At 42.4% G+C, this 27,606-nt stretch overlaps 1 protein-coding gene across 1 annotated transcript in view; it reads right to left on the bottom strand.

The window, feature by feature from the left end:
• Nucleotides 1–27,606, bottom strand: part of SOX13 (SRY-box transcription factor 13) — a 770,893-nt gene that overhangs the window by 487,323 nt on the left and 255,964 nt on the right. The window contains exon 2 of the mRNA XM_044076961.1: nt 21,065–21,191. The gene's annotated coding sequence lies outside the window, so the exon portion shown is untranslated. The remainder of the gene's footprint in view (nt 1–21,064; nt 21,192–27,606) is intronic.

The following is a 27,606-nucleotide window of genomic DNA, read 5'->3' as shown; positions in this document are numbered from 1 at the left end:
TGTTTACCAGTGACAAATTTTCTCCCTTTGCAGTACTCCAAATGTGATATCTTTTCCATTTTGCTGAATAATTTTTTCTTGTTGAGGGTCTGCGAGCCTCCAAGATAATGTCTTTAACCCTTTGGGATAAATTTGGGTTATTTGATCTTATGTAATGTTCCAGGCAGTCAGCTGTAGTGTTTTCAGGTTTGGATGCAGGGTGTTGTAGTTGTTCTGTGTTAACAGTAAGGGAACTAGAGGTAGAGTCCATATTTGTTCCCGAGACATGCTCCTCAGTAATGGGTACCAATGTTGCCTTGGCCAGTCTGGAGCTATCAGGATGATCCTTGGACGGTCCTCTTTGATTTTCAATAGCACCTTGTGCATCAAAGGAAGTGGTGGGAATGCATATGCTGTCAGGTTTTTCCAACTGAAAGATAGGGAGTCCACTTTCCAAGCAAGTGGGTGGTACGTCCTTGTGCAGAATTTCTTCAGTTGGTGATTGCGTGGGGATGCAAATAAGTCTATTTCTGGTAGTCCCCACTTTCTTGTAATGGTTTTGAAGATGTCCGGATGCAGCATCCATTCGTGGGCATCCGTGGTAGTTCTGCTTAGTATGTCTGCTAGAATGTTTTCTTTTCCTGGCACAAAAATTGCTTGCAACTGAATGTTGAAGCTCAGGGCCACATTCCAGAGGTCCATTGCCATCCGGCATAGAGGATACGAATGTGTGCCTCCCTGTTTGTTGATGTACCACATAACTGTGGTGTTGTCTGTCCTTATCAACAGTTGACCTTGTCGAAGAAATGGTCGGAATGTCTGAATTGCCAGTTTTACTGCCAGCATTTCCTTTTGATTTATGTGTAGGTGCAGCTGGTCTTGAGTCCATAAGCCTTGTATGCACTTGTCCAGCATGTGTGCCCCCCAACCGAGGTCTGAGGTGTCTGTTGTGATTGTCTGGCTTGGTTGAGTGCTGTGGAAGGGCAGTCCTTTGTTTGATTGACAGGCCTGAGCCCACCATTGGAATTCTTGTTTCAGGCATGGGATTATTGGAATTTGGGTTTCTAGGCTGTGCTTGTGCTGAGACCATAAATTCCTTAGGTACCACTGTAACTTTCTCATATGCAGTCTGGCATGTGGAACCAATATTATGTAGGATGCCATGAAACCCAAGGCTTGCAGGACTTTTCTTGCTGTTAGCTGGTTCTGCTTTGTTAATGCCATGAAGTAGAAAGGGAGTTTCTCGTGTTTTTCTACTGTTAGGAATGCCCTTTGTTTTGATGTGTCCAGCTCTGCACCCAAACAGGTTATCCTTTGGGATGGTATCAGCCTTGACTTTTTTATATTGACTGTGTATCCCAGGGCTTGTAGAAGATAAATGACCCTTTTCAAGTCTTCTGTTAGCTTGTTTTTGTTGTCCGCTTGTAACAGGCAGTCGTCCAGGTAAGGGTAAATTTGGATTCCCTGAAGCCTGCAATGAGCAATTACTGATGCCAGGCATTTCGTGAACACTCTGGGCGCAGTAGATAAGCCAAAGGGCAATGCTGAGAATTGATAATGCTCTGATCCTGCAAGAAATCTGAGGTATCTTCTGCAATTTGGTCGTATGGGGACGTGCAGGTATGCCTCCTTGAGATCTAGAGTTACCAGCCAAGACTCCTTGCCCAACATGGGAAGAAGCTGCTGTAGGGTCAGCATTTTGAATTTTGGGACAATGAGGAATGTGTTTAAAGCGGACAGGTCGAGAATAGGTCTCCATTGGCTTTCTTTTCTTGGTACCAGGAAGAGTCTGGAGTAAAATCCCTGTCCTTGCTCCATAGATGGTACCTTTTCTACAGCTCTCATCCTTAGTAAGTGAGTTATTTGTTTTAGAGCTTCTGCCTTTTGATTTGGAGGTAGGTTTGGCATTCCTCTCTTCCTTGGTAGAGTATGGAAGTGAAACCTGTAACCTTGGTCTATTGTCTGCAAAATCCACTTGTCTCCTGTGATGTAATGCCAGTTTACTGAAAATAAGGCTAGCTTTCCGCCTAAGGATGCTTCTAGTTGTTCCCTGGTAGGCGGTGCCAGAGCCAAGTCACTGTGGTTGTCCTGTAGTAGTGGTGGTGGCTGTATCTGTGGCTGTACCTCGCTGGTTGTTAGCCTGCCACTGGCGTCCCCTGTAGGCACCTCTGGATTGACCTCTGCCTCTTGAGCGCCTATTCCTGCCTCTCTGAGCTCTGGAGGTGTCTGGAAAGGACCAATTCTTGGAGGGCCAATTCCTGCTAAACCTTGGAGGTTGGACCTGTAAGAAATCTTTCACTGTCTGGACAGATTTTGCCTTCTCTTCCATCTTCTTCAGCACCTGTTGTGCAGGAGAGCCAAACAAATTGATCTTGTCCATGGGAGCATCTAGTAGCTTTGATTTGATATGGTCTGGTAAGGCCTGTTCTTTTAACCATGCATGTCTTCTGATCACTGTGCCAGTCATGGCTGATCTAAAGGAAGCTTCCAGTGCATCATAGCCGCATTTTAAGGAATGATTACTGACCTGCTGAATGTTATGTACCATTTCCTGAATAGATTTTTTGTCTAATGGTTCATCCGAGGACAGCTTTTTAGTTAACTGGTCTAACATAAATTCTTGATACTGGATCATGTGGAATTGACAGTTCAAGGCCCTAGCTGAAAGAGTAGCAGAAGTGTAAACTTTTTTACCCCATCTCTCTAAGGACCTGGATTCCCTTTCAGAGGGAGGGTTTTTGGCAGAGGTAGCTGCTACAGCCTTAGGTCCCTGGGAGATAGTTTCGGGATCTGCAAAAGGAGCCTTATACAAATGATTATGTGTGTCCGGGACCCTGTAGTACCTATCGGGCTTAGCAGGGGCCGGAGGTAGTGAATCAGGAGCAGTACAAGCATCATTAAATGCATCATCCACAACAGAGAGAACTGGAGGGATGGCTAAAGGACTATGCTGTGGTAAATGCAGAAAGGTTCTAAGCCTTTTTCTAGAGTCTGAAAAATCCTGGCCCTGCCACTGAAATTGTTCCCTCATAGCATGCAAGGTTTCCCCAAAGGAAAATTCCTCAGGCGGAGAGGCAGAAGGAATGGACTCTTCACCATCAGAGTCTTCATAAGGGGTGAAAGGGCCCTCTGGAGGGTTTGAATTATCTGAATCATCAGAGGAGTCATCTGTAGAAACTGGCTCAGGGGGCTCTGCTCTAGGCCTCTTCTCTGGAGGTGGGTGAGAGGCCCTGTCTGAGTGAGGTTGGGATCCCCGGATCAAAGAAATGAGATCCTCTGCTAGACTAAGCATTTGTGAACTAGAGCTAGGCCTGTGAGAGGGGGTCTTAGCAGGCACAGATTTGGTAGATTTTGCTGCTTTAGCCCTGGCAAAGGCCTTAATCGACATGGTTGCAGGTGGCCTAGCAGCTCCACGTGCAGGGGTTGAAATATCCAAGGGTATAGTATCAGATAATTCCTGGGAACCTGCAAGAGCAGGTGGGATTTCAGAAGCCGATTCCACCAAGTTGGATGAGGCCTCGGTAGGAGGTAAGTTTTCGGCTGAAGGAAGAACCGCGAGCTCGGTTTCAGCCCGAAACCGCGGACCACGAGTGTCGGTCCTTTTCCTTGCGCTTTTTAGATATTTGCGTAGTCGGAGGATCCGACGGCCTAATGTAAGCAAAATCTGAGCCGAAAAACTCCTCAGCAAATTCCGACCGACGTCTAAGCATCCGTCGGTTAAAAGAAGCACAGGCTAGACAAGCTGCTACGTCGTGGTCTGGGCCTAAAGAAGGTAAGCAGTAAGAGTGGAAATCTTTATGAGGTATTTGTTTCCCACAAGTTAAACAGTTATTCACTTTTTCTGACATCGGCTGAGGCAAGAAAGAGTCCCCAACGGGGTACTTAGCTTTTTAGAAGTCTTCGGTAGTAGAAGAAGTATTCGGAAGTAGTAATCTCTGGTTCTGACTGACCGGCACTTGCGAACAGCTTCTGCTTGGCCACGCGCAAGAAAGACGGAGGAAAATGGCGTCGGCTGATGCCTTTATACCCGAAGAACTGCAGCTATGACGTCGGGTGAAGTGCGACACCAGCCGAGGCCAGACCCAGACTTTGGAATCCGGCCGACCGAAGGGCTGCCTGACGACAGGACAACCCATTTGTAAGGACTGCAGATGCATCCTTGAAGGACATCTGGCTTTGTGTTGTAATTCCAAGGTTCATAACTCAGAGTCCCAGAATTACAAAACAATGTGAAACAACAATCACGATTTCTGCACCTCTAACTCGTATACATACACTAATACCAAAACTGACATACACTGGACAAAAGGGAATATTCTCAAAACCCAGCAATCTTACACTTGGGTATACACGTCCCCATTTTTGCACATTCAGACTCACTATTCCAGGAATCACACTTAACAGTTTTAAATTCTGAGACTTTATCAATAAAATATCAATACCTACACATGGGAAATTTTAGTAATTTTCTGAAGCTGAAATAAAAGAGAAGTCTCATTGTATCATCTAAAGCTAATAATACAAGAACACAGAAAAGTTGATTACTGCTATCTTAAAAGTATAAAAAGGAAATTATACGGTGAAGAGTAAGTCATTATAATCTCATTATCTAAGGCTAAACAGCACTACGGAAAAAGAAAGCTCTTGGCCAAAAAATAAAATCATGTCAGAATATCCACCCCCACCGCATATCATTTAGTAAGAGAACAATAAGTTAAGTAATTAATTAATTAATTAATTTAATATGCTGCAAAATACAGCAAATATAAACAATAGTTCTTTAATAATTCCAAAATGGGTAACGTCTTTGAATAGAAGAACGTTACTGTCATTCCAACACAAGGAAGGACAAAAAAAATATATAAATATATATATATATATATATATATATATATATATATATATATATATATATATATATATATGTATATATATGGATTCAATTTATATCCTCAAAATACTGAAATGTCAAAATTCAGTATTTCGAAGCTATAAAGTCAAAAATTTAAAACCATGAAAACTCAGAACTGCAAAATTCAAAATCTTGCACACCGGAGATTTTGAATTTCGCGTTTCTACTCCACACACACACACACACACACACACACACACACTTACCTGAATCCGTAACCACAGCGAAACCTCAGAAGCGCGAAATTCAAAACCTCCGGTAATTCAAGGTTTTGAATTTTGTGCTTTTGAGCTTTCACTCTTCTCAAGATTCCATTTTATGGCTCGAAATACTGAATTTTTGATATTTCAGTATTTCGAGCTTCTAAAGTGAATCCATATTTTATATATATAGATTCATAGATTAGTACTAGGCTAACTGCCCTTGTGAGCCATTTTAAGCCTAGCCAATTATCCAATTATCCCCTGTGAGATTCAAACCGTGTACCTTGTGTTTGCAAGGCAAACACCTTAACCATTAGGCCACCCTCCCAACCCTTCCCTTGGATAAAAGGGTTATGGTGAATATCTCCTAACTTAACTCCAAATCATCTGACACTGTCACATAGCTGTAAAATGTCCTCCTTAAACCATTTAAATATCACCTGGATGAAAGAATGGTTAAGTAAATAGCCTGAAGTTGTAAGGTTATGACTTCTAAAGCTCTTCTGGCTAGAATTTCACAATTAACACTGCAGCAGACTTCATTATTCAACACAGTTATGATGACATTTTCCAAGTCTCCAAATCTTCATACCACCACATTTGTCAGGGACTGTGAAACAAGTACTTTTTAAAACTGAGCAATCTCTCTGATAAAAGCAATTTCTAATGTTAGATTGGGCTTCTGAGATTAATCTGCATTTTACATCACTAAAATTAATAGCATTCACTGCGGGTCAAACATCTAAAATCTATATACGATATGGCTGACAAGCAAATATCGGTCACAAAATGAAGGTAATAATCAGAAGATTTTATTTAAATAACATTTTGATACACTACTAACAGAAATGCAAAAAAAATCTATGAATGGGATTCTGTACAATAAAAAGATGAATATACCAAAATGAATGTAGACATAATATTTTCCAAGACAGATAAGGCCTTTGAAAAATTTCTCTCACAATGAAGTATGACAGCACCTTAAATCATACCAGGGGGTTATCATTTCTAAAGATGAACTGTGTGCATGATCTCAATCTACACCAGAAAAAAAACAAGCAAGACTTACTAAGGGGATAAGACCCTAACTCAATATTATTCCCAACCTATGGAATGCTACCGCTATAAGTCATGCAAAGTACCACTTTGTCTGCCTTTAAAGCTAGTGCAGATAACCATATGGATAGGCCCAAGTTTATACCAGGATTACGTTACATTATTTGGGAGGGAACCTTATTAAGTGCTTGCAAAGAATAGAAAGAACTTTAAGTGCATCTTCTTAAAGGTGTATATGGCTAGGTATCTTATACTGTGATCCTTTGCCTAGTATGTGTCATTATGTTCCTATAAAATCAGTAAAGGTATCAAACTGCTTGGCAATCAACCTACACTACCAATATAAGGGGATAAATCCCTTTGTATGGCCAAGGAACCAGAGCTCAATCAGCAGCGCAGGCTAATGGCAGGCAGGTTGGACATACCTGAAAGGCAAGGTTGGTGATCCTCGACCAGTTTTGCTCACTGCTCTGTACATGACTCAGCCTTGGTCATGAATGCAGGGGGCAGCCCATAGGGGATGTGGGCATGGTTTCCCAAGGCTGTAAAGGTAGACCTTGTCTGTGCATGGAAACAGACATGCATGACTCGATGAATTACCACCAAAGGGTGGGGTCAGTATACATGTTCCCATTACAAAAGTTGCCAGTATGATTTCAAAGTATCCCCATTACCGCAAGGGTTAATTTCCCCCTAGACAGGCTCTCATCCCCCATAGCAACACATGGCATGGGGAATGAATGTGCTTATGACCCATGGGAGGGAGAAATTATGGCTAACAGACATGGCGATAAAAAGGATACAGAAAAAAGAAATACCAGTCACCCTCTATGATGTTTTTGATTGTTGCAGGAGTACCGCACTCACAGACTCAAAAAACATGTTTAAAACATCATGGCATGATGTTTCCTACACTTTAACAGCACTCTGGGATTATTTACAGGATTTTAAATATTTTTATATGTAATTCCAGACTCTGACCACCTGGAGGCTGGCATATTGACATGGTTTGGACAAATCAGGTTGCCATCCAGTATCCCAGAAATCATTGTTTGGCTCAAAAATGTTACATCATGCAGGCCTCCATTTGCCTAAAGTTCCTGTCATTTCATAGATGTTGCATGCGTACAAAGTACTGAGTAAAATAGAACAGTGTAAGTAACATTCGCTGCTGCTGGATGACTACTTAAAACAGAAACAGTGCAAATGCCACAGAACACACTCAAAGTGCTGTTTACTGCTGCCTTTTTTCTAATTTAGTTTAAATGGCACTAATTTGTGAGACAATGAATTCCAGTCCATTTACTTCTCCCCTCCCCCATAACACTTAGCTTCCCTAGCTGTCAAAGCCCTGAGGATAATTTGACCTGGTAATTCCATTGATTGGCAGATCTCAGCAGGGTTGCTTGACTCATGTAATTTAATCTTTGCTCTAGCATTTCCTTTGTTAGAGGGGACATTTTTTTGCTGCACTATAGCCATGGCCTTACTTGACTGCGATCACATCCAGTAAGGTCTTGCACCAAGGAGCTAAAGAATAAAACATTTATACTATTAGCCAGTTTAGATCTTTATTAATTTAAGTGTTAAGGTATCACTTCATGCTTCCACCTTGTTAAAAATTGAGATTTACATGTGCAAAGTATGTTGGTATGCAGTGTTTGCCTTCATATGTTTTTACTCCACTGGTTGGTTTGCAAAAAAAAAAAAAACTTTTGCAGTGTCCCTGGATTTGTCTTTGTACATACAAACCACATTGCTATATTTCCCCTTCCTTTTTCTTCTGTCCAGAAGTCACTAATAACAAAGTAAAATTTTTATTGATTTTTTTTTTTAAATAAAGGACATCAAGGTTAACTTACCTTGAATCAAATAATGGATGCCACTGCAAAGAATCACTGTTGAAATATTTGTGCATGGACAAAGTCCCTTACTAAATCTATTTGCCAGCCTCCAGTTCAATTGGTGCTATGGCTTAAATATACTGGTGTGTTTGCTCATGCCTTCCAAATATCTCCACTATTACATACCAGTTTTGCAGTGTAGTAACCACCTGACATGCCCATACACCTTTAGCCATCAATATGCAGCTACTCCTGTTCATGTGAGTATGAGAATTCATTTTCAGACTTAAGGTGTGGAAGCTGCACTGAAGAATTCTAGGTGCTTGTTCAGGTTTCACATGGTGCTTGCTTAGAGCTACTCTCATGTTAAGCCACTATGAATATGTTTCACTGCCACCTCTGATACCAGGGTAATGTTTTAATCTTTCTATTCTCGCACTGCACACTAGCAGTACCTGGTGCAAATACAACAGAGAAGTATGCAAGCGATACACCACCTAAGCATCATTTGCCGTGCAGAATGTACAAGTATGCATACCAAATTTCTGTGTTTCCAAACATTGGTGTTACTACACTACAACTGAATAAAATGAACAGCACTCAGGCTGGGGGAAGGACAAGGGAGTCATGACGTCACAGAATGGGTGGGTCTTATTATTTTAGTTGGAATCAGATGACGGCTGTGGTGATGTCACTTTGGGGGAGGAACTGATTAAAAAAAAAAAAAGTACCTGCACTGCCTGGCCTCGATGATGTCAGTAATTGGGCGACTCCAGCAAGCTTTATTCAAATGTGAGAGAATCATTTTGTAAGTGAAACCATCACAGTATGAGAAGGTAGGCTTCTGTTACAGAAGTAAGGGGAATTATAAAAATTGTAAATGCTTTATTGTTGTTGCTTTACAGAGGACAATGTAAATAAGGAGGAAAAGGGCCGTGAAGTTGAGGAATACATTAGAGCAACCTGTTGTACTCCTTTAATGCAAGCTTCACTGCCTTTTGTTGCACTAGAAGGAAATTCTACACCCAGAGGGATTCTTAGTTCTAGAATATTTCATGGGATCCACTATATTATATTCGATCTACAATATGGGCAACAATTTTAAATGCAAGGCAAATACAGTTGTGTACACTTACCATAAATGTAGATGTTAGAGTGTATTCATTGTTGCAGTCATTACATTTGGGTTATCTGCATGCAGGTAGCCCTCAGTCAGCCTGATTAACAAAGTCTTGGGTCCTGCGTCAGTTGCTGTCCCTTCTTCCATGACGTCAGGCCATCAGGGGGTATAAAACATGCAGCAGATGTCATTACATCAGTTTTTCTTGCCCCAGATGTCAGGTGCTCCCCTAATGGAAAGCAATTAAATATAAAAGCACAAAGATATACCTCCAACAAAAAAGCAAATACACCGAAAAGGCTTTTAAGCATAGTAAAGGAAAGTAAAGTAGAGGTATAGCCAAAAGAAGTTAGGGGGCTGGAGGGAGGGTAACCAGGACTGCAACAGTGAATATACTCGAACATCTACATTTATGGTAAGTGTACACAACTGTACTATGTTCTTCATGTTTCACTGTTGTAGTCATTACATTTGGGTAGATTCCCAAAGCTATGGTTGGGAGGAGGAATTTAGATAGCATTAGGGCCAGCTATAAGGCCCTGCAAGATTGCAGTGGCAAAGCCAGCTCTGGATTTAGAGAAAATTGGCAAATGATAATGCTTGGTGAAAGTATGTACAGAACTCCAGGTAGCAGCTTCTAGGTTGTCCCTGATAGGAACGCCACTGAGAAAGGTTGTAGAGGTAGATGCAGCCCTGGTGGAGTGAGGTCTGATCCCCTGGGGATAGGTTTTCCATGGTGCTTACAGCAGAAATAAATGCAATGGCCTATCCCTTTAGAAATGGCTTGCTTTGAAATAGCCTTTCCTTCTGCCCCTGCAGCAAATGCCACCAGCAGTTGTTCAGATTTCCTTTGAGGTTTAGTCCTGTCCAAGTAGAATCCAAGTTGTCTGTGCACATCTAAGGAATGCAGTATCCGTTCCTCTTTATTCTGTGGATTGGGAAAGAAGGTTGGCAAATGAATGGACTGATTATGAGCCACACTGGATACCACCTTGGGCATGAAAGATGGATTGGTTCTGAGGGACACCCTGTCCACAAGAAAGATGATGAAAGGTTCCATTGCCATAAGGGCCTATAATTCAGATACATTGCTAAAAGGAAAGCTGTTTTCCAAGAAAGGAATTTTAAGTCCACAGTAGCAGCTGGCCCGAAAGGAGGTTGAGTGAGTTTCTCCAAGACAAAGTTAAGGTCCCAGGCTGGGGGTGGAGCTCTCCGGGGTGGTCTCAAATTTTTGGCCCCTCTGAGGAACTGCTTGAGCAGTGGATGAGAGAAGAGGGGAGGTTCTGTGTTATAATGAGCTGAAATTGCTGAGGTGTGTATTTTAATGGAGGAAAAAGACAGGCCCTTGTGAAGCATCTCAGTTAAGTATTGTAAAATCTGAGGTAAATTGGGTGTTATTGTGCTCATCCCCTTGAGATTGGTTCCAGGCACAGAATCCTTTCCATTTTTCAGCACAAGACTTTCTAGTACTAGGCCTCCTTGCCTCTAAAATCATATCCATCACAGGTTTGCTGAGGGATGGTAAAGGAGAGATTAAGTAATTAGCCAGGCTGCAAGGTTCAGTGTTAGAAGCTGAGGGTGCAGAATCTGGTTCTCCTACTGAGACAGCAGGGAAGGAGTCTGAGGCAGGTGCCATGGAGATAACCGTGACACACTGCGCAAGAGGAGGTACCAGTGTTGGCGCAGCCAATCTGGGGCAATCAAAATCATCATTGGTTTGTCCCGTTTGATTTTTAGTAGTACTTTGGAGAGCAGAGGCAGAGGGGGGAAGGCATAGACTGATAGGTTTTGAAGGACACAGCATCCACTTTCCAGGCTTGTTTGTGGGGAGTCGTCGTGCAAAATTTGTCCAATTGGTAGTCCTGGGGAGAGGCAAACAGGTCTATATCTGGGCTCTCCCATTTGCTTGTCAACATGCTGAAAATCCTTGGTTCCAGTTTCCACTCATGTAGGTCCATGAGGTTTCTGCTTAGTCCGTCTGCCAGTGTATTTAATTTTCCTGGCAGGAATTGAGCCTGTAGGTGCACTTGGTAGCGCAAGGCTGTGTTTCACAATGCCATGGCTAGTCTGCAGAGGGGGTAAGAATGTGTACCTCCCTGCTTGTTGATGTACCACATAACAGTGGTGTTGTCCGTCTTTACCATTAGTTGTCCTGGAAGAATATGGTCCTTGAAGGCTGTCAGAGCATTCTGTACAGCTAACATTTCTTTTTGATTGATATGCAGGTGCATTTGACTTGGGTTCCATTTGCCCTGAAAGCACTTCCCTACCAGGTGAGCCCCCCATGCATAGTCTGATGTGTCTGTTAGGGTTTGGGTGGCAGGGGGTGGTGTGAAAGGTAGCCCCTTGTTTTGGTGGCAGGCATCTGCCCACCAAAGGAACTCTAGGCATAGGCAAGGTACGACAGGAATCATTGTTTCTAGGTCTTGAGAAGGTTGACACCACAGGCTTTTTAGATACCACTGCAGTTTCATCATATGCAGTCTTGCATATGGAATTAGAAGAGTGCAGGAGGCCATGAACCCAAGGGCTTGCAGTATTTGTCTTGCGGATAGCAGGGTTTTTGTGGCCACTTGTTTGAAGTAGGTTGTCAAATGAATTTGTTTCTCTGGCATGAGGTAAGCCATCTGGGAAGTTGTATTTAAGCTTGCTCCCAGGAATATAATTTGTTGGCAGGTTACCAGGTGTGATTAATTTTCATTTATGGTGTATCCCAGACAAGTTAGAAAGTACAGTTTTGTACCTACCATAAATGTAGATGTCCGAGAGGAATGCATCTGCAGTCTTTACAAATGGGTTGTCCTGTCGTCAGGCAGCCCTTCGGTCGGCCGGAATCCAAAGTCTGGGTCTGGCTTCGGCTGGTGTCGCACTTCACCCGACGTCATTGCGGCAGTTTTTCGGGTATAAAGGCATCAGCCGACACCATTTTCCTCAGTGTTTCTTGCCCCAGATGCCAGGTGCCCTCTTGGATGGCTAAATTTGGATAAATGCCAAAGTTTCCAAATAGTAGAGAGCAAACACATAAAATAAGCATGTATGTACATATATACAAACAAATACACCATAATAGATCCCCCCCAAGCTAGCTGAAGGTTGGCAAATACCCTAGGAGTACCTCAGAGGGGAAGGAGGGTGAGTAATCCTGACTGCAGATGCATTCCTCTCGGACATCTACATTTATGGTAGGTACAAAACTGTACTATGTCCTTCAAGGATGCATCTGCAGTCTTCTAAATGGGTAGAATACCATAGCTAAACAAAGGGAGGAGGAAAGAGAAGAGATTATGGTGTAGTTAGGATCCCTTGCAAAACAGCAGTGGCAAAACCAGCACGGGATCTAGAGTATAGAGGTAAGTTGTAATGCTTGGCAAATGTATGCACGGAGGTCCAAGTAGCAGCCTCTATAATGTCCTTGGTAGCCACTCCTCGTAAGAAAGCTGTGGTAGTGGCTGTAGCCCTTGTGGAGTGAGGCCTGATGTTCTCTGTTGTTTTCTTTCCATGGTAGGAGTAACAAAATCTAATGCAATTTCCTATCCATTTGGAGATTGTCTGTTTAGAAATTGGATTTCCTTCCTTTCCTGTTGCATATGCTACCAGAAGCTGGTCAGTTTTTCTATTGTTTTTTGTCCTGTCCAGGTAGTAGCGTAATTGTCTGTGTACATCCAAGGTATGTAAGAGCCTTTCTCCCCTGTTCTGTGGGTTGGGGAAGAATGTAGGGAGGTGGATAGCCTGATTTAAAGAGACTCTGGATACCACCTTAGGCATAAATGTAGGATTTGTTCTCATGGACACTATCTTGATGGAAGATTAGGAAGGGTTGCACTGCCATTAATGCCTGTAGTTCAAAGACCCTTCTTGCTGAAATTATTGCCAGCAGGAAAGCAGTCTTCCAGGATAAGTATTGTAATTCTGCTGTTGCTGCTGGTTCGAAAGGAGGAAGAGTCAGTTTTTCTAACACAAAGTTCAAGTCCCATGCTGGCAATGGAGGTTTCCTGGGAGGTTTCACATTTTTAATTCCTCTCAGAAACTGTCTGAGCAGAGGATGCGAGAAGACAGGAGGATCCAAGCTGTACTCTGCTGAAATAGCTGATGCATGTATCTTGATGGAAGAGTAGGACAGGCCTGAATGGAAGAGCTCCGCCAAATACTCCAGGATGTTGGCTATGTTCACCAGTGTCACCTCTTGCCCTTTTGCAGTACTCCAGATGAGATATCTTTTCCATTTTGCTGCATAATTCTTTCTTGTTGAAGGTCTACGAGCCTCCAGGATTATGTCTTTAACCCTTTGGGATAAATTTGGGTTAATTGCTGTTATGTAATGTTCCAGGCAGTTAGCTGCAGAGTTTTTAGGTTTGGATGCAGGATGTTGTAGTTGTTCTGTGTTAGCAGTAATGGGATCAGGGGCAGTGTCCATATTTGTTCCCAGGACATGCTCCTCAGCAGTGGGTACCAATGTTGTCTTGGCCAGTCTGGTGCTATCAGAATGATCCTCGGACGGTCCTCTTTGATTTTCAAAAGCACCTTGTGCATCAAAGGAAGTGGAGGGAAGGCGTATGCTGTCAGGCTTTTCCAACTGAAAGATAGGGAGTCCACCTTCCAAGCAAGAGGGTGGTAAGTCCTTGTGCAGAATTTCTTCAACTGATGATTGAATGGGGATGCAAACAAGTCTATTGTGGTAATCCCCATTCTCTTGTGATGGTTTTGAAGATGTCCGGATGCAGCATCCATTCGTGGGCATCTGTTGTAGTTCTGCTTAATATGTCTGCTAGAATGTTTTTCTTCCCTGGTACATAAATTGCCTGTAACTGAATGTTGTAGCTCAGAGCCACATCCCATAGGTCCAGTGCCAGCCGGCATAGAGGGTATTAGTGTGTGCCTCCCTGTTTGTTGATTTACCACATAACTGTGGTGTTGTCTGTCCTTATCATCAACTGGCCTTCTTGGAGAAATGGCCTGAATGCCTGGATTGCCAATTTCACTGCCATCATTTCTTTTAGATTTATGTGCAGATGTAGCTGGTCTTGAGTCCATAGGCCTTGAATGCACTTGTCCATCATGTGTGCCCCCCAACCGAGGTCTGAGGCATCTGTTGTGATGGTTTGTCTTGGTTGACTTTTGCAGAATGGTAATCCTGTGTTTGATTGGCAGGCCTGAGCCCACCATAGGAACTCTTGCTTCAGGCATGGGATCATTGGAATTTTGGTTTCTAGGCTGTGCTGGTGCTGGGACCACAAATTCTTTAGGTACCACTGCAGCTTTCTCATATGCAGCCTGGCATGAGGGACCAGTATTATGCAGGATGCCATGAAGCCTAGAGCTTGTAGCACTTTTCTTGCAGTTAAATGGTTCTGCTTTGTTAATGCCAAGAAGTAGAGAGGAAGTTGCTCTTTCTTTTCAGTAGTTAGAAATGCCATTTGTTTTGATGTGTCCAGTTCTGCACCCAGAAAGGTTATTCTTTGGGATGGAATCAGCCTGGACTTTTTTGTATTGACTGTATATCCCAGGGCTTGCAGCAGGTAGATGACTCTTTGTAAGTCTTCTGATAGTTTGTTTTTGTTGTCCGCTTGTATCAGGCAGTCGTCCAAGTAGGGATAGATTTGAATCCCCTGAAGTCTGCAATGAGCGATTACTGATGCCAGGCATTTCGTGAACACTCTGGGTGCAGTAGATAAGCCAAAGGGCAATGCTGAGAATTGATAATGCTCTGATCCTGCAAGAAATCTGAGGTATCTTCTGCAAATTGGTCTTATGGGGACGTGCAGGTATGCCTCCTTGAGATCTAGAGTTACCAGCCAAGACTCCTTGCCCAGCATGGGAAGAAGCTGCTGTAGGGTCAGCATTTTGAATTTTGGAACAATGAGGAATGTGTTTAAAGCGGACAGATCTAGAATAGGCCTCCATTTGTTTTCTTTTCTTGGTACCAGGAAGAGTCTGGAGTAAAATCCCTTTCCTTGCTCCATAGATGGTACCTTCTCCACAGCTCTCATTTCTAATAATTGAGATATTTGTTTTAGAGCTTCTGTCCTTTGAGCAGGTGGTAGATTCGGCATTCCTCTCTTTCCTGGGAGGGTATGGAAGTGGAATCTGTAACCTTGGTCTATAGTTTGCAAAATCCATTTTTCTCTTGTAATGCAGTGCCAGTTTTTTGAAAATAAGTTTAGCTTTCCGCCTAAAGGTGCTTCTAGTTGTTCCCTGGTAGGCGGTGCCACCAAGTCACTGTGATTGAGTTGTTGTAGTGGTGGTGGCTGTATCCGTGCCTCACTGGTTGTTACCCTCCCACTGCCGACCCCTGTAGGCACCCCTGGATTGGTTTCTGCCTCTAGAGCGCCTATTCCTGCCTCTTTGTGCCTTAGAGGAGTCTGGAAAGGACCAATTCTTGGAGGGCCAGTTCCGGCTAAACCTTGGAGGTTGAACTTGCAAGAAGTCTTTCACTGTTTGCACAGATTTTGCTTTCTCTTCCATCTTTTTTAGTACCTGCTGTGCAGGAGAACCAAATAAATTGACCTTGTCCATAGGTGCATCCAAAAGCTTAGATTTGACATGGTCTGGTAATGCCTGTTCTTTCAACCATGCATGCCTCCTGATAACTGTGCCAGTCATGGCTGATCTAAAGGAAGCCTCCAGTGCATCATAGCCACATTTTAAAGAATGGTTACTAACCTGCTGTATGTTATGTACCATTTCTTGAACATACTTTTTATCTAAAGATTCTTCAGAGGACAGCTTTTTAGTCAACTGGTCAAGCATAAACTCTTGATATTGAATCATATGAAATTGGCAGTTCAAAGCTCTAGCTGACAAAGTAGCAGAGGTGTAAACTTTTTTACCCCATCTCTCTAAGGACCTGGATTCCCTTTCAGAGGGGAGGGGGTTTTTAGAGGAAGTAGCTGCTACAGATTTTGGACCCTGGGAGATGGTGGTGATGAGTGTCCGGGACCCTGTAGTACCTATCGGGCTTAGCAAGAGCCGGAGGTAAAGTATCAGGAGCAGTGCAAGCATCATTAAATGCATCATCAACAACAGGAAGAACTGGAGGTATAGCTAAAGGCCTATGCTGTGGCAAATGTAGAAAGGTCCTAAGCCTTTTTCTAGAGTCTGAGAAATCTTGGCCCTGCCACTGAAATTGTTCCCTCATAGCATGCAAAGTTTCCCCAAAGGAAAATTCCTCAGGAGGAGAGGCTGAAGGGATGGACTCCTCAGCATCAGAGTCTTCGTAAGGAGAATAAGAAGCCTCAGGAGGGTCTGTATGTTCTGAGTCATCAGAGGAATCATCTGCGGATACTGGCTCAGGGGGCTCTGCTCTAGGCCTCTTTTCTGGAGGGGAGAGGCCCTATCTGGATGAGGCTGGGCTCCACGAATTAAAGAGATGAGATCCTCAGCCAAAGAAAGCATATGGGAACTGGTGCTGGGCCTGTGAGAGGGGGGCTTGGCAGGCACAGGTTTTGATGCTTTGGCTGCTTTAGCCCTGGCAAAGGCCTTAATAGACATAGCTGGAGGAGGCCTAGCAGCTCCACGTGCAGGGGTAGAAATATCCAGGGGGATGGTGTCTGATAAATCCTGTGAAACCGCAACAGAAGGTTGGATTTCAGAAGCCGTTTCTACCAGGTTAGAAGAGGCCTTGGTAGAAGGCAAGTTATCGGCTGAAGAAAGAACCGCTTGCTCGGCTTCGGCCGAAACCGAGACACTCGTGGTTTGCTTAACCGCGGTTTCGGCCGAAACTGCGGACCGCGAGTGTCGGTCCTTTTCTCTGCGTTTCTTGGTTATTTGCGTAGTCGGAGGATCCGACGGCATAATGTAGGCAAAATCGAGCGAAAATCTGTTCAGCAAAGTCCGATCGACGTCTAAGCGTCCGCCGGTTAAAAGAAGCACAGGCTAGACAAGATGCTACGTCGTGGTCTGGGCCTAAACAATGTATGCAATAGGAGTGGAAATCTTTATGAGGTATTTGTTTCCCACAAGATAAACAGTTATTAACTTTCTCTGACATCGGCTGAGGCAAGAAAGAGTCCCCAATGGGGTACTTAGCTTTATAGAAGTCTTCGAAGTAGTATTCGGTAGAAGTAATCTCTGGATCTGACCGACCGGCACTTGCGAACAGCTTCTGCTTCGGGCACCACGCGGCAAGAAAGACTGAGGAAAATGGCGTCGGCTGATGCCTTTATATCCGAAAAACTGCCGCAATGACGTCGGGTGAAGTGCGACACCAGCCGAAGCCAGACCCAGACTTTGGAATCCGGCCGACCGAAGGGCTGCCTGACGACAGGACAACCCATTTGTAAAGACTGCAGATGCATCCTTGAAGGACATCCCTTTGCACAAAGGCCAGAGGATTCAAAAGTATGTCCTGGCTTTCTGCCTGAATTAGACAATCGTCCAGGTATGGGTATATTTGAATATTTCTTTGCCTGCAAAATGCAATAACTGGAGCTAGGCACTTTGTGAACACCCTGGGCACAGTAGATAAGCCAAAGGACAGTGCAGAGAAATGATAGTGCGTGTAGCCTGCTTTGAAGCGTAGGTATCATCTGCAAGATTCCCCGATTGGGATGTGCAGGTATGCATCTTTTAAATCTAGTGTTGCCAACCAGGCATCTTTGCCTAGCATAGGAAGTAATTGATGAAGAGTCAGCATATTGAATTTTGGAATCTCCAAAAAGGTGTTTAGAGTAAACAGGTCCAGGATAGAATGCCATGAATTCTATTTTCTGGGTACCAGGAAAAGTCTTGAGTAGAAACCTTGTCCCTTTTCCTCTTCTAGTACCAGTTGAATAGCCCCCATGCTTAAGAGAGAAAGTACTTGATTTTGGGCCTCTGCCCACTGATCTGGGGGTAGGTCTGGCCACCCCCTTGTGTTGGCAATGTGTGGAAGTGAAATCTGTATCCCTGGGACACTATATTTAAAACCCATTTGTCCTGGGTAATGAGTTCCCAATTCTTTGCATGAAGAGCAATCTTCCCCCCAAAGGGGCAGTCAGTTGATAAGTGCTTGGAAATTTTAAAAGGAAGTCATTGAGACAGTTTACCAAAGGGGGGAGTCTTATTATTCCCAGATTTGGAAGTGGAGGCCCCCCACTGCTTAGTTGTGCATGTCCCCTGGGACTGAAACCTGGGTTTTTTGCTGTGTCTGGGTTTGGCTTGAGAAGACCTGGAAGGGTCTGGAAAGGACCAATTCTTAGAGGGCCAGTGCCTACTAAATCTAGGAGGTTGAACTTGTAAAAAAAAATCTTTAAAAGTTTGCATAGATTTAGCTTCAACTTTTTAAGAACTTCCTCAGCCTTGTTGCCAAACAGGTGGTCCTGATTTAAAGGAGCATCCAACAATTTAGCTTTAACATGATCAAGCAAAGATTGCTCCTTAAGCCAAACATGCCTTCTGAGCACAGACCCAGTATCCTGCAAGAGGCCTCTAATGAATCAAAACTACATTGCAAAGTATGTTTTCCAACTTGTTCAGCAGAATGCATTAAATCCTGTAACTCTTTTTTTCCACACAGTCAGGAATCATCATCATTTTCTGTTTAGGCAGTCCAATAACATGCTGCGGATACTTTAACATATGAAACTGTCAGTTTAAAGCCCTAATGGCCAAGGTTGCAGAAGTGTAAACCTTCTTACCCCATCTATCCAGTGCCCTGGAGTCTCTATCAGAAGGGATAGGATTTTTAGCAGTAGAAGCCTTAATGCCCTTGGGCCCCTGTGAAATTGTCTCTGGATCTGCAATAGGATTTTTAAAAAGGAACTTGTGGGACTCCGGGACCCTGTAGTATCCGTCAGGTTTTCTGGGAGCAGGAGGCAGGGAATCAGGGGCCAAATTAGATTCTAAAAAGGCATCATCAACAATGTCTAGTATAGGAGGAATAGCTAAAGGCCTATGCTGAGGTAGGAGAAGGAAATCCGTAAGTCCCTTTTTTGACTCAGAAAAATCTTGGCTTTCCCAGTGGAAATGCTCCCTTAGAGTATGTAAGGTTTCCCCAAAAGAAAAATCCTCAGGAGGGGAAGCAGAGGGAATGGAGTCCTCTGCATCAGAATCTTCATAAGTAGATAAAGGGCAAATCCAGATCATCAGAAGAATCAGAAAAAACAGAATCCTGATCAGAAGATTCATAATCAGCTTCAGTCCTAGGCCTCTTCGGGGGGGGGAGGGCTACCCCTGATTAGAGTTATTAGATCTTCAGCCATTCTTATCATTTTATTTTAGGCATAGAGGCCTGAGCATGTGGCCTGGGCGTCGGATTTTTAGGCATGGCTCGAGATTTAGGCCTAAGAAGGATGTGGCTGTTTAATATGCAAGTCCATAGGCCTGAATACACCCTCAGAAGCCAGTGTCTGCACAGCGGCTCCGGACTCATCCAAGGTAGAGATATCCGCGGGTTCCATAGTTGAAGCATCTCGAAGGGCATACCAGACTCTGAATGGGTCTCAGTAGAGGCCTGCGAATCAGAAGTAGCGGGTATCAGGGGCTGCGAAAGCACCTCACTGAGTACCGGCAAACTGGCGTCTGGCTTAGAAGCGTCGGCGGCAGTTTTGGACCTCGGCGGCCTGTCTCTGTCTTTATCTATGCATTTTTTCAGAATCCCGGTAGTCTGATGGCTAACCAACGACATTTCTGGATAATTAAACCGAGAACTGAAATATTTAGAGGTGGAAATATACAGACGATGGATAATGCGCTGATTAAATAAAGCGCATAACTGACAGCGAGGTACATTGTGGTCCGGGCCTAGACAAGGAATACAGTATGAATGAAAATCTTTATGAGGTATTTGCTTTCCACAAGTAATTCAATTATTAACATTACTGACATCGGTAAGGAGCAAGAAAAAGTTTCGCCAACAGGATATTTTAGCTTTAGTTGAAGACTTCGGTTCTGAAACTCAAAAATGAAAATTTCAGGAGTCGGCCGACCGGCACTTGCAAACTGCTTCTGCTTCGGGCACCACACGGCAAAAAAGACTGATGTAATGGTGTCTGCATGTTTTATATCCCTGACTACCTAACATCATAGAAGAAGGGACAGCAACTGACGCAGGACCCAAGACTTTGTTAATCAGGCCGACTGAGGGCAACCTGCAAGCAGATAACCTAAATGTAATGACTACAACAGTGAAACACGAATAAAATCTACTCTTGGGTTAAACTAATTCCAGTTCATATGCTGAAGGACTACTGGGATACTGCTCTTTTCTAAACTATGACCTACGGTACAGCAAAGGTGCCCTACTGAAACGTTGGCACTCAAAATGCCAGCACGGACACTCAGAAAAAAAAATAGACTGACTTCAGAAGAAGAAAAAAAGTGCTCCCCCCGCCAACACCCCTGAATTTATATACATCAACTCCAAGATCACCATACCTTGGAGAAAAGGGAATATTCCAAAAATGGCAATCTCAAACTTAGTTTATGCAAATCTGTTTTTGGCCATTCAGTCTCCATGTTTCAGGATTCACTCTAGCAGGTCCTGACACTTCACAGTAGTTACTTAAAGGGCTCATACTTTGATGCTAAACTGCATCAGGAAGAAAAAACAGAAAATCACCAGGTATTACAGAGCAGCTGTAATTATCGTAGGAACTGCTCACAGGGTGGGGATGGGGCAGAAATGACAAATACAGCCTTTTGCCAAGCAAGTAAATTTGTAATTAGAGACTGTTTACAGAAAGAAAAGTGTAAGCCAAAGGAGAAGCTGAACATTTAATTAATTGAAAATTTGCATTACATGGTCAAACACAACTGAAATGGTGTTACAAACTCATGTCTATTCTAGCACAATGCCCACTACACCACTTTTTATAACAAACATCCAACTGTACATGCTCAAAGAGCCTCCTTCGTCAAACTTCAAGACTGCTGCACCTCAGGAGAAAGGAGATTCATAACTTTGCTCTGAACATGAACAAGAAAGCAATTTTTTTCAAATATACAAGAAAAAAAAAAATCAATTTTCACTTACTTTGTTATCAGCAGAATGCCACCAACTGTCTGTCCCCCGGTTGGTTTTCAGAGGTTGCTCTTAAATTTTGTAACACTGATCTGAGCAGGATTTCACAAACCAACATGGTACATTAAAATGTTAGAGCCTATAATGAAAAGAATACAATTTACTGTAACACAGGAATGTTTAACAGAAGTACATTAACTGCTTGAGATTTACAAACAATGAAAACAACAGATGTTATGTGGTTTTACATTCCATATTGCCTTGCGTAAATTTTTTTTATTCACTACTGTATGTACGGTTTTGCTGTATGGCTTACTTGTATTGTAAAAAAAAAAAAAAAGTATGTTTACAGCTCCCACTTTCATATTCTGTTCAGCAGTATTACAGAGTACCTCTCATCCAATTAAATCACATATACTACCAAACACTACGTCTTTTTTAATTATGCCAGTCTCTTTATTGCACATACATGTTAATCATAATAAAACTATTAAGAGAGGTCAGTATATTACATAAAATATCCCCAGGCTGTGGAATAGGTCACCAGTAGATGTGAAATGTTCTACTTCAAGCACCTTGTTTAAAATAAGATTAGACAACTATATTGGTGACAATACACACATTCCAGGATTAAGTTAAGACTCCAACATTAAAGGCCTAATAAACCACTTGCAGCTATGTGGTAAAACTATGAACTATAAAACTATATACTAATGTACTTCTAAATCCTGAAAACCACTTAAAGTATTCAATGTTAACTTTCTAAAAATATATTTACTGAATGCATGCAAACTACAGAAAACAACAGTAGCAAAAAATATTGTTCTTACATGAAAACAATATACTTGAAACATCTTATAACCTTGTTTTTGACTAAGCAAAGTATCATAAACGACTATAATTTTTGATTGGCACACTTGTCTTAGGTTCTCCTACCAAAACTTTCCTGCAAGCAAGTCTTGCTCTGGAAAGGCCTCGCAGATAAAATAAATGAACAATGGAAACGCGGATATCATTTTCAGAATAATGTTTATATACTGGAACAGCAAAAGTGCAGGGACCACAGCAGTTCTTATCAACTTGAAACATATAGTATAATAAATCGCTGTAACAAGTCGAACCAACTTTCCTTCTCTCAAACATTTCAACTTCTCACCTACAGTGGGGACTACTAATTTTTTTTTTTTTTTTTTTTTTTTTTTAAAGAAAGCCTCTCTCAACTTTTAGCAATCACTTCCTTCTATACGATCCTTTGCCTGAACTACAGCTGCCACAGCGTCCTATCTGAAAGGGTAGTGTCTGATTTGGTGGTGAAAACTTCTCGTTTACATTTACATAAGGATTTGCAAAACTGTATATGCATTCTCTGATTTTAGAAAAGAAGGCAGGCCAGTGTTATCCAGGGAGCTCCACTTTTAATCCCCAAAGGCCTGTTTACATGACTGTATTTGCATTGCAGCATCTCAGTTGCATGGTTCACAGCTTTATCAAAGCTACCATGCAAAAACTTGTCCTGGCAAAATAATCCAAGTCTTCACTACAAAAAGTGCTGCCACATCAACTCAGGATATGTTCCACGGTAAGCAGGATAAGAAATCAAAAGGACAGGGAAACATTTTTTACTTTCTTGCACACTACATACCACATTGTGATCTATTTTAACCTTTCAATCAGATGCACAGCCAAGAGTTTGGGAATTCTATAGTAACTTCTAGACCCCTCACCCTCAGAGTGCATATTTAGGAACAGCATATATTTGCAATATTAAAGAAGAAAACCTTCCACTAACGTTATAGCCTTAAGTTAAAAAAGCCAACAAAGCATTTTGCGAAAAATTACTCGATGGTTAACACTCCATTTTTATTTCCGCACATCTTATTACACAAGACAATTTTAAGCATATCACTCCGTTTCCAGTACATAATCACAGTCCTTCTCAAGCTCACTTGGCAATAGCACCAACGAAGGACTGCGTAGACAAGGAAGCAAAACACTTTCTTCTGAGATGGTGTGCTCATGCTCCACAAACCTAAAATTAGTTCCATAAATAGTGTGATGACAGAAGCTACTGCCAGCCATGCCAGGAGACAAAGGGCAGTGGATGTATGACTTGTACCAGCACAGGTAGCTGGAATTTTGTAAATAATTATATGTCATTTGTATATCAAACTGATTTGTACAGATGCTTGTGCTGAAAGTGTACTTGTGAGGTTTGCTAGCGTTAAAATGTATCAACGGTGCACCCTGCTGGAATGAAAAGAAATGTACATGTATTACTGTAACTGAGTTTAATGTATATGTTTTAACAGAGGATACTGGGACAGCAGAGATTAACTAGCTAGCTCACTTTAAAGGAGTACAACAGGTTTCTCTAATGTATTCCTCAACTTCACGGCCCTTTTCCTTCCTATTTACATTGTCCTCTGTAAAGCAACAACAATAAAGTATTTACAATTTTTATAATTCTCCTTACTTCTGTAACAGAAGCCTACCTTCTCATACTGTGATGGTTTCCCTTACAAAATGATTCTCTCACGTTGAATAAAGCTTGCTGGAGTCACCCAATTACTGACATCATCGAGGCCAGGCAGTGCAGGTACTTTTTTTCTTTTTTTTTTTTAATCAGTTCCCTCTCCCAAAGTGATATCACCATAGCCGTCATCTGATTCTAACTAAAATAATAAGATCCACTCATTCTGTGATGTCATGGCTCCCTTGTCCTTCCCCCAGCCTGAGTGCTGTTCATTTTATTCAGTAGTAGTGTAGTAACACCGATGTTTGGAAACACAGAAATTTGGTATGCATACTTGTACATTCTGCACGGCAAATGATGCTTAGGTGGTGTATCGCTTGCATACTTCTCTGTTGTATTTGCACCAGATACTGCTAGTGTGCAGTGCAGGAATAGAAAGATTAAAACATTACCCTGATATCAGAGGTGGCAGTGCAACATATTCATAGTGGCTTAACATGAGAGTAGCTCTAAGCAAACACCATGTGAAACCTGAACAAGCACCTAGAATTATTCAGTGCAGCTTCCACACCTTAAGTCTGAAAATGAATTCACATACTCACATGAACAGGAGTAGCTGCATATTGATGGCTAAAGGTGTATGGGCATATCGGGTGGTTACTACACTGCAAAACTGGTATGTAATGGTGGAGATATTTGGAAGGCATGAGCAAACACACCCGTATATTAAGGCCATAGCACCAATTGAAGTGGAGGCTGGCAAATAGATTTAGTAAGGGATTTTGTCCATGCACAAATATTTCAACAGTGACTCTTTGCAGTGGCATCCATTATCTGATTCAAGGTAAGTTAACCTTGATGTCCTTTATTTAAAAAAAAAATCAATACAAAATTTACTTTGTTATAAGTGACTTCTGGACACAAGAAAAAGGAAGGGGAAAATATAGCAATGTGGTTTGTATGTACAAAGACAAATCCAGGGACACTGCAAAAGGTTTTTTTTGCAAACCAACCAGTGGAGTAAAAACATATGAAGGCAAACACTCATACCAACACACTTTGCACATGTAAATCTCAATTTTTAACAAGGTGGAAGCATGAAGCGGTACCTTAACACTTAAATTAATAAAGATCTAAACTGGTTAATGGTATAAATGTTTTATTCTTTAGCTCCTTGGTGCAAGACCTTACTGGGTGTGATTGCAGTCAAGTAAGGCCATGGCTATAGTGCAGCAAAAAATTGTCCCCTCTAACAAAGGAAATGCTAGAGCAACGATTACAATTACATGAGTCAAGCACCCTGCTGAGATCTGCCATTCAATGGAATTACCAGATCAAATTACCCTCAGGACTTTGACAGCTAGGGAAGCTAAGTGTTATGGGGGAAGGGAGAAGTAAATGGACTGGAATTCATTGTCTCACAAATTAGTGCCATTTAAACTAAATTAGAAAAAAAGGCAGCAGTAAACAGCACTTTGAGTGCATTCTGTGGCATTTGCACTGTTTCTGTTTTAAGTAGTCATCCAGCAGCAGGGAATGTTACTTACACTGTTCTATTTTACTCAGTACTTTGTACGCATGCAACATCTATGAAATGACAAAAACTTTAGGGAAACGGAGGCCTGCATGATGTAACATTTTTGAGCCAAACAATGATTTCTGCGATACTGGATGGCAACCTGATTTATCCAAATCATGTCAATATGCCAGCCTCCAGGTGGTCAGAGTCTGGAATTACATATAAAAATATTTAAAATCCTGTAAATAATCCCAGAGTGCTGTTAAAGTGTAGGAAACATCATGCCATGATGTTTTAAACATGTTTTTTGAGTATGTGGGTGCAGTACTCCTTTAAGAAAAATAATGGAAATGCAAAAGAGCTTTTAACCATTAAAACGGTACCCCGCAGTACTGAAGAGGGCTGGAGACAGTGGGTCTGGAAGAAGCCTTTGTTCATTAGCTCAGTAAAAAAAAAAAAGGGGGGGGGGGCTCCAGGCACTGCCATAAATATCTAGATATGTATTGTAGCCATCTATGTTAAATTCCTGTCTCAGCTTCAAAGGGGGATACTGTGAGATCCTAGAGTCAGATGATCGGATGACGTCATTCTGCAAGCCATCTTGGATATTGTATTTTACAGGGACTAATCTCTGAATATCGAGTATTCTGTTTTGGGGAACCTGACTAGAAAGACTGCTCATGCATTTCATTGTACCTTGCTCTATCAAGTAAGTTATTAGGGAATAGTATTTCTGATAGATTCAGTCAGGAATATAGTGGAGCTTAGTTTAGAGACTGCTTTTTTTTACCACCTTAGACAGGTAGGGCAGAGGGGGACACAGCAGGTAAATCTGTGCCAGCCTTTCCCAGGTGTGTGTGTGTGTGTCTGTGTCTGTGTGTCTCTGTGTGTGTGTGTGTGTGTGTGTGTGTGTGTGTGTGTGTGTGTGTGTGTGTGTGTATCAGCAACTTAGGGCAGGGACACAAAGGACTGGGTTTACAGAGAGGGTGCTGGAGGACTTTGCTTCGGTACTCATCTGGGGACCTACAGCAGTACCAGTGGGGAGTCTTACTAGGGACCTGGAGGGAGACAGATAGTGATCCAGACCCTGGAATGAGTGTGTTCCATGTGTGCTCTTAAGGGACATTGGGGTTGATGCAGAGAGCTGTAGCTGGAAATAGAGTGTATTTATTTGCATTCCAAGTACACATCCCTCTCCAGTGTCAGTGGTGAGGATTCAGACTCCTTGATTACTGCCCCCGGGTGGGGGCATCAAATATTAGTGAGTAGTGGTGGGATATTAATTGAACTTCTGTAACCTGTAAGCAGCTGCATTAAAAAAAAAGTCTGCTCTCAGCAGCCACAAAGTAAACATTCAGAGTTTCATATTAAAATATTTTTACTTATTTACTTATTGTTAGCTTAGTTATTCAAGGAGTGCAGGCAAGGATATCCACAGAGGATTATGGCAAGTTGACAAGGAACCAGTTGGCTGAGATGTGCCAAGCCAAAGGACTGGTGTATGCCAACCTGAATAAAGGGGAAATGATTGCAGCCTTAATCACAGCTGCAGCACAGACCAGCAACCAGGAAGGCAATTGAGGATGTACATCTCTCAGAAACAGGACTGTCCAACTTTTCCCTCAGTGGACTTAAAATCTGTCTGGAGTTAGAAAGACTTGAACTAGAGGCCAAGTGTTTGGATCTAGAATCAGCAGAGACTGAACATTTGGAGGCAAAAAGAAAATGAGAAACTGCAGCGTTTGGAGGCCAAATAAAAGGAGAAGCATCAACATGACAGGGAGATGCTGACTCTTCATCAGAGTCATGGAGGTACTGGGGAAGGGAATAACCAAACCCCAGAAGCAATAAAAGTCAGTAAATTTCTTCTACAATTTAGAGAGGGTGATAATTTTGATAGTTTTATTCATATATTTGAAAGGGTATGTAAACAGTATAATGCTGACCAAGGGTTCTGGGTATGTTTCCTAACCCCCTTACTCCATGGTAAAGCTGTAACTGCTGTTTCTAAATTACCTGATATGGATTGCTAAATTACCCGATACGGATTGCTTAAATTATGCTACAGCTAAAAAAATGTTTACTGGAATGTTTTAAGCTAACACCTGAAGCTTACAGACAAAAGGTTAATGAGTGTGGATGCAAGAAAGATTAAAGTGTGTGTGATTATACTGCGGAGTTAAGCACTTATTTTCATAGGTAGACAAGTCGGTGTCAGGTCACCACTTTTCAAAGGCTGGCAGACCTCTTGATGAGAGAACAACCCCTTAGCACTTTGCCGGAGAACATGAAAATCTGGCTGGATGACAGGGAATGCAGCTCTGCAGATGAGACGGGTAAAAAGGGGGATCTCTACTTAGCAAGCAGGGCATCACTGCATAGGAAGGGGATACCCAGTGTTGCACATGGATATAAAGGAACCCATGGTGGGCAGCCTAACCTGTCCCAACAGAGTCTGCCAGTAACAGAGGTAGCCACTAGTTCAGGTACATGGCTAGGATCAAGGGTTAAATGTTTTAAATGTAACCAGCGGGGCCATGTAGAATATAGATGGCCATGGAG

This window comes from Protopterus annectens, chromosome 7.part0 (assembly GCF_019279795.1).
Source record: "Protopterus annectens isolate FY-2018-M chromosome 7.part0, PAN1.0, whole genome shotgun sequence".
In the NCBI taxonomy this organism is placed as follows: domain Eukaryota; kingdom Metazoa; phylum Chordata; order Ceratodontiformes; family Protopteridae; genus Protopterus; species Protopterus annectens.
This window is presented reverse-complemented; position numbering and strand designations above follow the sequence as displayed.